The following is a 7,723-nucleotide window of genomic DNA, read 5'->3' as shown; positions in this document are numbered from 1 at the left end:
ATCTCTGTGCACCTAATCACTGAGTCCAGGACTGCTCCCTGCTCCTCATTATTAAAGAAAGCTCACACCAAAAATGCACACCTTTAGAAACTGAAGCAGCTGAATGACACTAGTGATATACTAAGGAGTCAATTTTAAAATGCCTACTGAATATAGAATATGATTCCCAGTGGGTGTAACTGTTGTAGAGGAGAACGATATGTCTGGTCTATTATAGTAACTAATTATGTAAGGAAGCCTCTATTGATACAGATCTACCAGAGAGAGCCAATCACCTGGTTGAGTATGAGACCTCTCTGTTTTCAGCCAGCATAATTCACAGATTTACGGAAGACTGTGAGAGACCTGAAGGCCCATATGACGGGAGTTAGTGACTATTACCAGTACCTTCTAGGGTAGATTATTTTTACTAAATTACAGGAAACTTGTCAGACAGACTATTTTTTAGCTGCCATTGAAATATTCAGAGATTCAAAAACAACTTGATTTTCACCTTGGATGTATGTGTATGTCTAATTTCCTTTCTATACAGTCAGACCAGGTAAATCTATAGATCAGAATAGGACTGGTTTTGAAGTTTAAGTCTTCTGAGGCATGTCTTACAGAAGATAATTTGATACAATGCATTCAACAGATATATCCTCACCAAATATAACATATGCACACATATCTAGTTTATTACATGCATTATAGTTTAAAATGTTTTAGTGACATTTTTCATAATTTTAAAATCTGATGATAATGCAGAAATGTGCACACAACACACATCACTAATTTTAATTTTTTAGAAGTGATCAGACAATTCTACCTGTAACAGGTTTTTAAAATCTGTTTTGGGCTTCCTCCGGTATCTTCTGAGCAGGCATGTGAACTGCTCCTTGTAGACTGGCCACGGCGCTCCACAACCCCAAGACCCCGGGCTTTGCCCAGATGCTCAAGGAGGGAGTGAAGCATTTTTCAGGATTAGAAGAGGCTGTGTACAGGAACATACAGGCTTGCAAGGAGCTTGCCCAAACAACTCGTAGAGCACATGGACCAAACGGAATGAACAAAATGGTTATCGACCACCGGGAGAAGTTGTTTGTGACAAATGATGTAGCAACTATTTTAAGAGAGCTAGAAGTACAGCATCCTGCTGCAAAAATGACTGTAACAGCCTCTCACATGCAAGAGCAAGAGGTTGGAGATGGCACAAACTTCGCTCTGGTTTTTGCTGGCGCTCTTCTGGAATTAGCTGAAGAGCTTCTGAGACTTGGCCTGTCAGTTTCAGAGGTCATAGAAGGTTATGAAATAGCCTGAAAAAACACCCATGATATTCTTCCTAACTTGATATGTTGTTCTGCAAAAAATCTTCAGGATGTTGAAGTGTCATCTCTACTTCATACCTCTGTAATGAGTAAACAATATGGTAATGAAATGTTTCTGGCCAAGCTTATTGCTCAGGCATGTGTATCTATTTTTTCTGACTCTGGCCATTACAATGTTGATAATATCAGAGTTTATAAGATTCTGGGCTCTGGAATGGGTGTCCATTTCTCTTCAGTATTGCATTTCATGGTTTTTAAGAAGGAAACTGAAGGTGATGTAACATCTGTCAAAAATTCAAAACTAGCAGTGTACTCTTGTCCTTTTGATGGCATGATAACAGAAACAAAGGGAATGCTATTGATAAAGACTGCTGAAGAACTGATGAATTTTAGTAAGGGAGAAGAAAATCTCATGGATGTGCAAGTCAAAGCCATTGCTGATACTGATGCAAATGTCATGGTAACAGGTAACAACGTGGCAGACATGGGTCTTCATTATGCAAACAAATACAATATCATGTTGGTGAGGCTGAACTCAAAATGGAATCTCAGAAGATTATCTAAAACATTTGGTGCTACAGCTCTTCCTAGATTGACACCTGCTGTCCTTGAAGAAATGGGACATTGTGACAGTGTTTACCTCTCAGAGGTTGGAGATACACAGGTGGTTGTTTTTAAGCATGAAAGGGAAAATAGTGCCATTTCTACCATCGTGCTTCAAGGCTCTACAGACGCTCTGATGGATGCTATAGAGAGGGCAGTAAATGATGGTGTTAATACTTTCAAAGCTCTCACAAGGAATAAACATCTTGTACCCAGAGGTGGAGCAACAGAAATTTAGTTAGCCAAACAGATCACATCATATGGAGAGATGTGCCCTGGACTTGAACAGTATGCCATGAAGAAGTTTGCTGAGGCGTTTGAAGTTATTCCCCGGGCATTGGTGGAAAACTCTGGTGTTAAGGCCAATGAAGTAATCTCTAAACTTTATGCAGTACATCAAGAAGGAAATGAAAATGTTGGATTAGATATTGAGGCTGAAGTTCCTGTTGTAAAGGACACGTTGGAAGCTGGTGTTCTACATACTCACCTGGGAAAGTACTGAGCTATCAAACTGGCTACTAATGCTGCTGTCACTGTACTGAGAGTGGATCAGATCAACATGGCAAAACCAGCCAGTGGGCCCAAGCCTCCAAGCGGGAGGAAGTACTGGGATGATGACCGAGATGACTGAATGGCTTACTTTTTACTGTAGGTGAAGGTTGTATTTGTACTAGTACTCTAGGGATTGCCTGATGTTTTCATATTCTCCTTAAATTAAGAAGTGTTTTGTGTTTGTATCTTGTATCCTCAGCTGGATGATACAATAAATATGTTGTTACTATCAAAATAAAATAAAATCTAATTTGCAGTGTATACCCGTTAAATTTCTCGGTAAAAAGACCTACCTGGATAAAGTAAGTTTTCAAAACTTTCAGAAGATAATACATTTTATTTATGTCCTTAGAGTATGCATAATTTTTTAAACACAATACACACATCAAGTAGCATAAAAAAAAATCTCATAAAATCAACTACATTAAAGTTTAAATATTAAGTATGGAATCTAATTTTAAAAACGAAAAGAAACAAATGGAATTATTTACAAATCAGAAATAGACTTACAGATATTGAAAACAAACTTACAGTTACCAAAGAGAAAATGTGGGTGGATGGGGAGGGATAAAAAAGAAGCTTGGGATGAACACACTACTATAAATAAGACAGATAACCTACAAGACCTAGTGTATAGCATAGGGAACATGCTCAATATTCTGTGATAACCTACATGAGAAAAGAGTCTTTAAAAAATGAATATACGTATATGTATAACTGAATCACTTTGCTGTACACATGAAACTAACACATTGTAAATCAACTATATATCAATAAAAAAGTTTAAATATTAAAAGAAAGGATAATTAAAATATATACAAAGGATTCCTACAAATCTAAAATAAAATGATTGACAATAAATTTGAAACAAAAAATGGACAAAGAGTTAAGAAGGTAATTTAAGGGAAACCACAATGGCCAATAAACTTCTGAGAAAATGCTGTCTCATTATAATCAAGTAATTGGAAGTGAAAAAAAAGTCATTAAAAAACTCAGTTTAACTATCATCCTGGCAAAACAACCACCTGATTTCTAAGTATTAACAAGGATGTAGACAACAGGGGCAATTTCTTTAAATTCCCTTTCTGTATGTATGCATTTAAAAATGTGCATTCCATATAAACAAAATTCTACTTCTAGATACCCTACAAATTTGCTTGTACAGGTACAGAGAGATATGCATAAGAACTTTTATAATAGATTCACTTGCAGTTAGAAACAATTAAATCAACAAGGATGGATAAATATCAGAATACGTACAGTGGAACCGTGCAACTGTCAAAATGTGTAAAACTGACTATGTTTGTATGCATGAATTACCAGAATACTATATTAAATGATAAAGTCAGACTACATAAAGATAGGCAAATTATAAGTCCATTTTGTATACTTTAATATATTTAAAACAGTACTCGAATACATTCTGATTGGATGGCAGAGAAAGAGAAAATGGAATACGCACTTGGGAGACTTCACTTTAATAAATAGGACTTTATTCCTTAAGATAGGTGGTGGGTACACATTACTCATTAAATATTATGCTATATGCATAAGAAATTTCATAATACACCTACATATTTTTATACTTATTGTATGCATTTGACCATGATTGGGATGTTGGCAAAATTGACTATACTAAATCTAAGGCTTAGTAAGAATATAGTTAGCTTGGACTCTGAATGTCACTTAATTGTATACAAGCACTAAGTTATTAATCAATAGTCATCTTAGATTGACTCCTTAACATTGGCATTTCAACACAAAAACATTATTTTTTGAACTGATAGAACTGTTCTGTTTGCATCTTCAACTGAACCAGAGAAAGTAAATTAAATCATGATGCAGCTGTCTCAAGAGAATATTAGGTTTATTGAGTGGTAAAAAAAGGATTAAACCCAACCAAACCCATTCAAATCAGAGTTTATTAAAAAAGGAGGAAAATTTTATAGTAGAATAATCACCTAAATATATGAAGCTTACAGTCACTATGGAATATTTACTTACCGTTTTTAATGTACTATCTTGCTTATTGCAAGGAGTTGTGAACCAAAATTAATAATACTAATTATACCTAGGCACCTGCAATGAGTAGTATTAAACAAAATTATACCTACAATTTCTTAAAAAATATATTGTTTGGAGGCTGGGGAATGACAGCTTACTGTAGTTAAACAAAATATAATTTCCCCTTATGTCAAAGCTGTATATAAAAATGATAAATGGTACTGAGACTTTAGAATAGTATAATTTTTAAAGGCAGTATTTCTCTTTGACCTCACATTTTCAGTATAGAGCACAGTCATTTAAACTATGGTCTCTACATGAAAAAAGGAAAGTATAAACTGATTGTTTAATTCAATGTAATTATCAAGTATTGCAGCTGTAATTCAGTGAAAAAATTCAGAGAAATTTTATTTTAGTATTTGGAATTGTTATCTAACTCTTCTTACTATTAGGATATAGCAGAAAGACTGAACTCACATCAATTTTCAACATACTATAACTAACTACTTAATCTCAGGTTCTATTTCTTATAAACTATAGTATTCATATAATCTATTTTCTTCTGTAAATTTTAGTAAAGACCACATCAGAAAGGAAATATCTTAATTCAACTCTAAGTAAAATGCAGTTTGAAAATTCTATCACCTGGAAACTAAATATGTATCACAATGCATTCCAAAAATAAACAGAACTGACTTTCAATTGAAAAACTCCATTCAAAAACATTCAGTTATTCAGTGTTTATTATGTTCCAGGAACTGAGCCAAGACACATGAATACAATTTTGAAAATATATGGAAACAGCCCTAAAGCATTTATAATCTAAATAGGTTTGAAGAGTAGAGTGTGATTTGTCCATATTGTAGTGATTTTTTTATTAGCAGAGTTGTAGAGTAAATAAAGTTTTGTTTTCTGAGAATTAAAAGTGACTGGAACTCAGAACATCAACATTTCAGTAATGAAAAACTGAGAGAAGCTACATTCAGTTAACTTCACCTCTAAAGAAAAGAAGGAAAGTATTAAGGATATATGTGGAATGACTGCAACACTGGGAGTCAGGACACATGGGCTCTACTGGAGTTTCTGCTGCTGACTTCCTCTTTAGTCATAAATGATCATTTATGTTCTCTGGGCCTTTAAAAAAATGTCTATTAATCCCTTATTAGTCATATCATTTGCAAATACCTCTCCCATTCAGTAGGTTGTATTTTCATTTTGTTTATGGTTTCCTTTGGTGTGCAATTGCTTTTAAGTTTAATTAGAGCCCATTTGTTTATTTTTGCTTTTTTTTTTTACTTCAAGAAATGAATCTGAAAAAAATACTGTTGTGATTTATGTCAAAATATTGCTGTGATTTATGTGTTTTGCCTATTTTCCTCTAGGAGTTTTATAGTATCCAGTCTTACATTTAGGTCTTTAATCAATTTTGAGTTTATTTTTGTATATAGTGCTTGAGAATGTTCTAATTTCATTCCTTCACATGTAGCTGTCCAGTTTCCCAGCACCACTTATTGAAGAGACTGTCTTTTCTCCATTGTGTAATCTTGCCTTCTTTGTCACTGATAATTGACCATAAGTGCATGGGTTTATTTCTGGGCCCTTTCCTGCTCCATTGATCTATATGACTACTTTTGTGCCAGTACCATACTCTTTCAACTACTGTAGTTTTGTACTATAGTCTGAAGTCAGGGAGCATGATTCCTTCCAGCTCTTTTTCTTTCTCAAGATTTTTTTTTTTTTTTTGGTTGTTTGGGGTATTTTGTGTTTCAATACAAATTTTTAAATGATTTGTTCTAGTTTTATGAAAAATGCCATTGGTAATTTGATAGGGATTGCACTGAATCTGTAGAGACAGCCTTGGGTAGTATGGTCATTTTAACAATGTTAATTCTCCCAATCCAGCAACACAGTATATTTTTCCATCTGCTTACGTTGTCTTCAATTTCTTTCACTAGTGTCTTAGAGTTTTCGGAGTACAGGTCTTTTGCCTGCTTAGACAGGTTTATTCCTAGGTATTTTATTCTTTTTGATGTGATAGTAAATGGGATTGTTTTTTTAATATCTCTAATACTTCATTGTTAGTGCATAGAAATGAAACAGATTTCTGTATATTAATGTAGTATCCTGTATCTTTACTGAATTCATTGGTGAGTTTTAGTAGTTTTCTGGTGGTATCTTTCGGATTTTCTATGTATTACATCATGACATCTGTAAACAGCGACAGTTTTACTTCTTCCTTTCCGATTTGGATTCCTTTTATGTCTTTTTCTTCCCTGATAATTGTGGCTAGAACTTTCAAAACTGTGTTGAATGAAAGTGATAAGAGTGGGCATCCTAGTCTTATTCTTGATCTTAGAGGAAATGTTTTCAGTTTTTCACCATCCAGTATGCTACCTGTGTGTTTGTCATATATGCGCTTTGTTATGTTGAGTCCCTCTATGTTCACTTTCTGGAGAGTTTTTATAATAAATCGATGTTGAATTTTATCAAAAGCTTTTTCTGCATCTATTAAGATGATCATATGTTTTTTATTCTTCAGTTTGTTAATGTGTGTATCACATTGCTTGATTTGCAGATATTGAAAAATCCTTGTATCCCAGGGATAAATCCCCCTTGATCATGGTGTATGATTCTTTTAAAATATTGTTGAATTCAGTTTGCTAGTGTTTTATTGAGGATTTTTACATCTATGGTCACCAGTGATATTGACCTATAATTTTCTTTTTTTATAATACCTTTGTATGGTTTTGGTATCAGGGTGATGCTGGCCTCATAGAATGAGTTTGTAAGTGTTCCTTCCACTCCAAGTTTTTAGAATAGTTTCATGAAGATAGGTATTAACTCTTCTAAATGTTTGATAGAATTCACCTGTGAAGCCACCTGGTCCTGGACTTTTGTTTGCTGGGATTTTTAAACTTACTGATTAAATTTAATTACTGGTAATTGGTCTGTTTATATTTTTTATTTCTTCCTGGTTCAGTCTTGGGACATTGTAACTTTCTAAGAATTTCTTCTAGGTTGCCCATTTTACTGGCATATAGTTGTTCATAGTAGTCTCTTATGATCTTTTGTAACTCTGTGGTATGGGTTATAACTTCTTTTTCATTTTGTGATTTTATTGATTTGGGCCCTCTCCTTTTTTTCTTCATGAGTCTGGCTAAAGGTTTATCAATTTCATTTATATTTTCAAAGAACCAGCTTTTTGTTTCATTAATCTTTTCTATTGAGCTCATATGACTCAATATCAAAAAACAAAC

At 33.8% G+C, this 7,723-nt stretch overlaps 1 pseudogene; it reads left to right on the top strand.

Moving 5' to 3' along the window:
* The first annotated feature begins 900 nt into the window (after positions 1 to 900).
* Positions 901 to 2,541, top strand: LOC130837200 (T-complex protein 1 subunit theta-like; annotated as a pseudogene).
* Positions 2,542 to 7,723: the final 5,182 nt, after the last annotated feature.

The sequence above is a fragment of the Hippopotamus amphibius genome, chromosome 15, assembly GCF_030028045.1.
Source record: "Hippopotamus amphibius kiboko isolate mHipAmp2 chromosome 15, mHipAmp2.hap2, whole genome shotgun sequence".
Lineage (NCBI taxonomy): Eukaryota > Metazoa > Chordata > Mammalia > Artiodactyla > Hippopotamidae > Hippopotamus > Hippopotamus amphibius.
The sequence above is the reverse complement of the archived record's forward strand: the minus strand, read 5'-3'. Positions and strand labels throughout refer to the sequence as shown.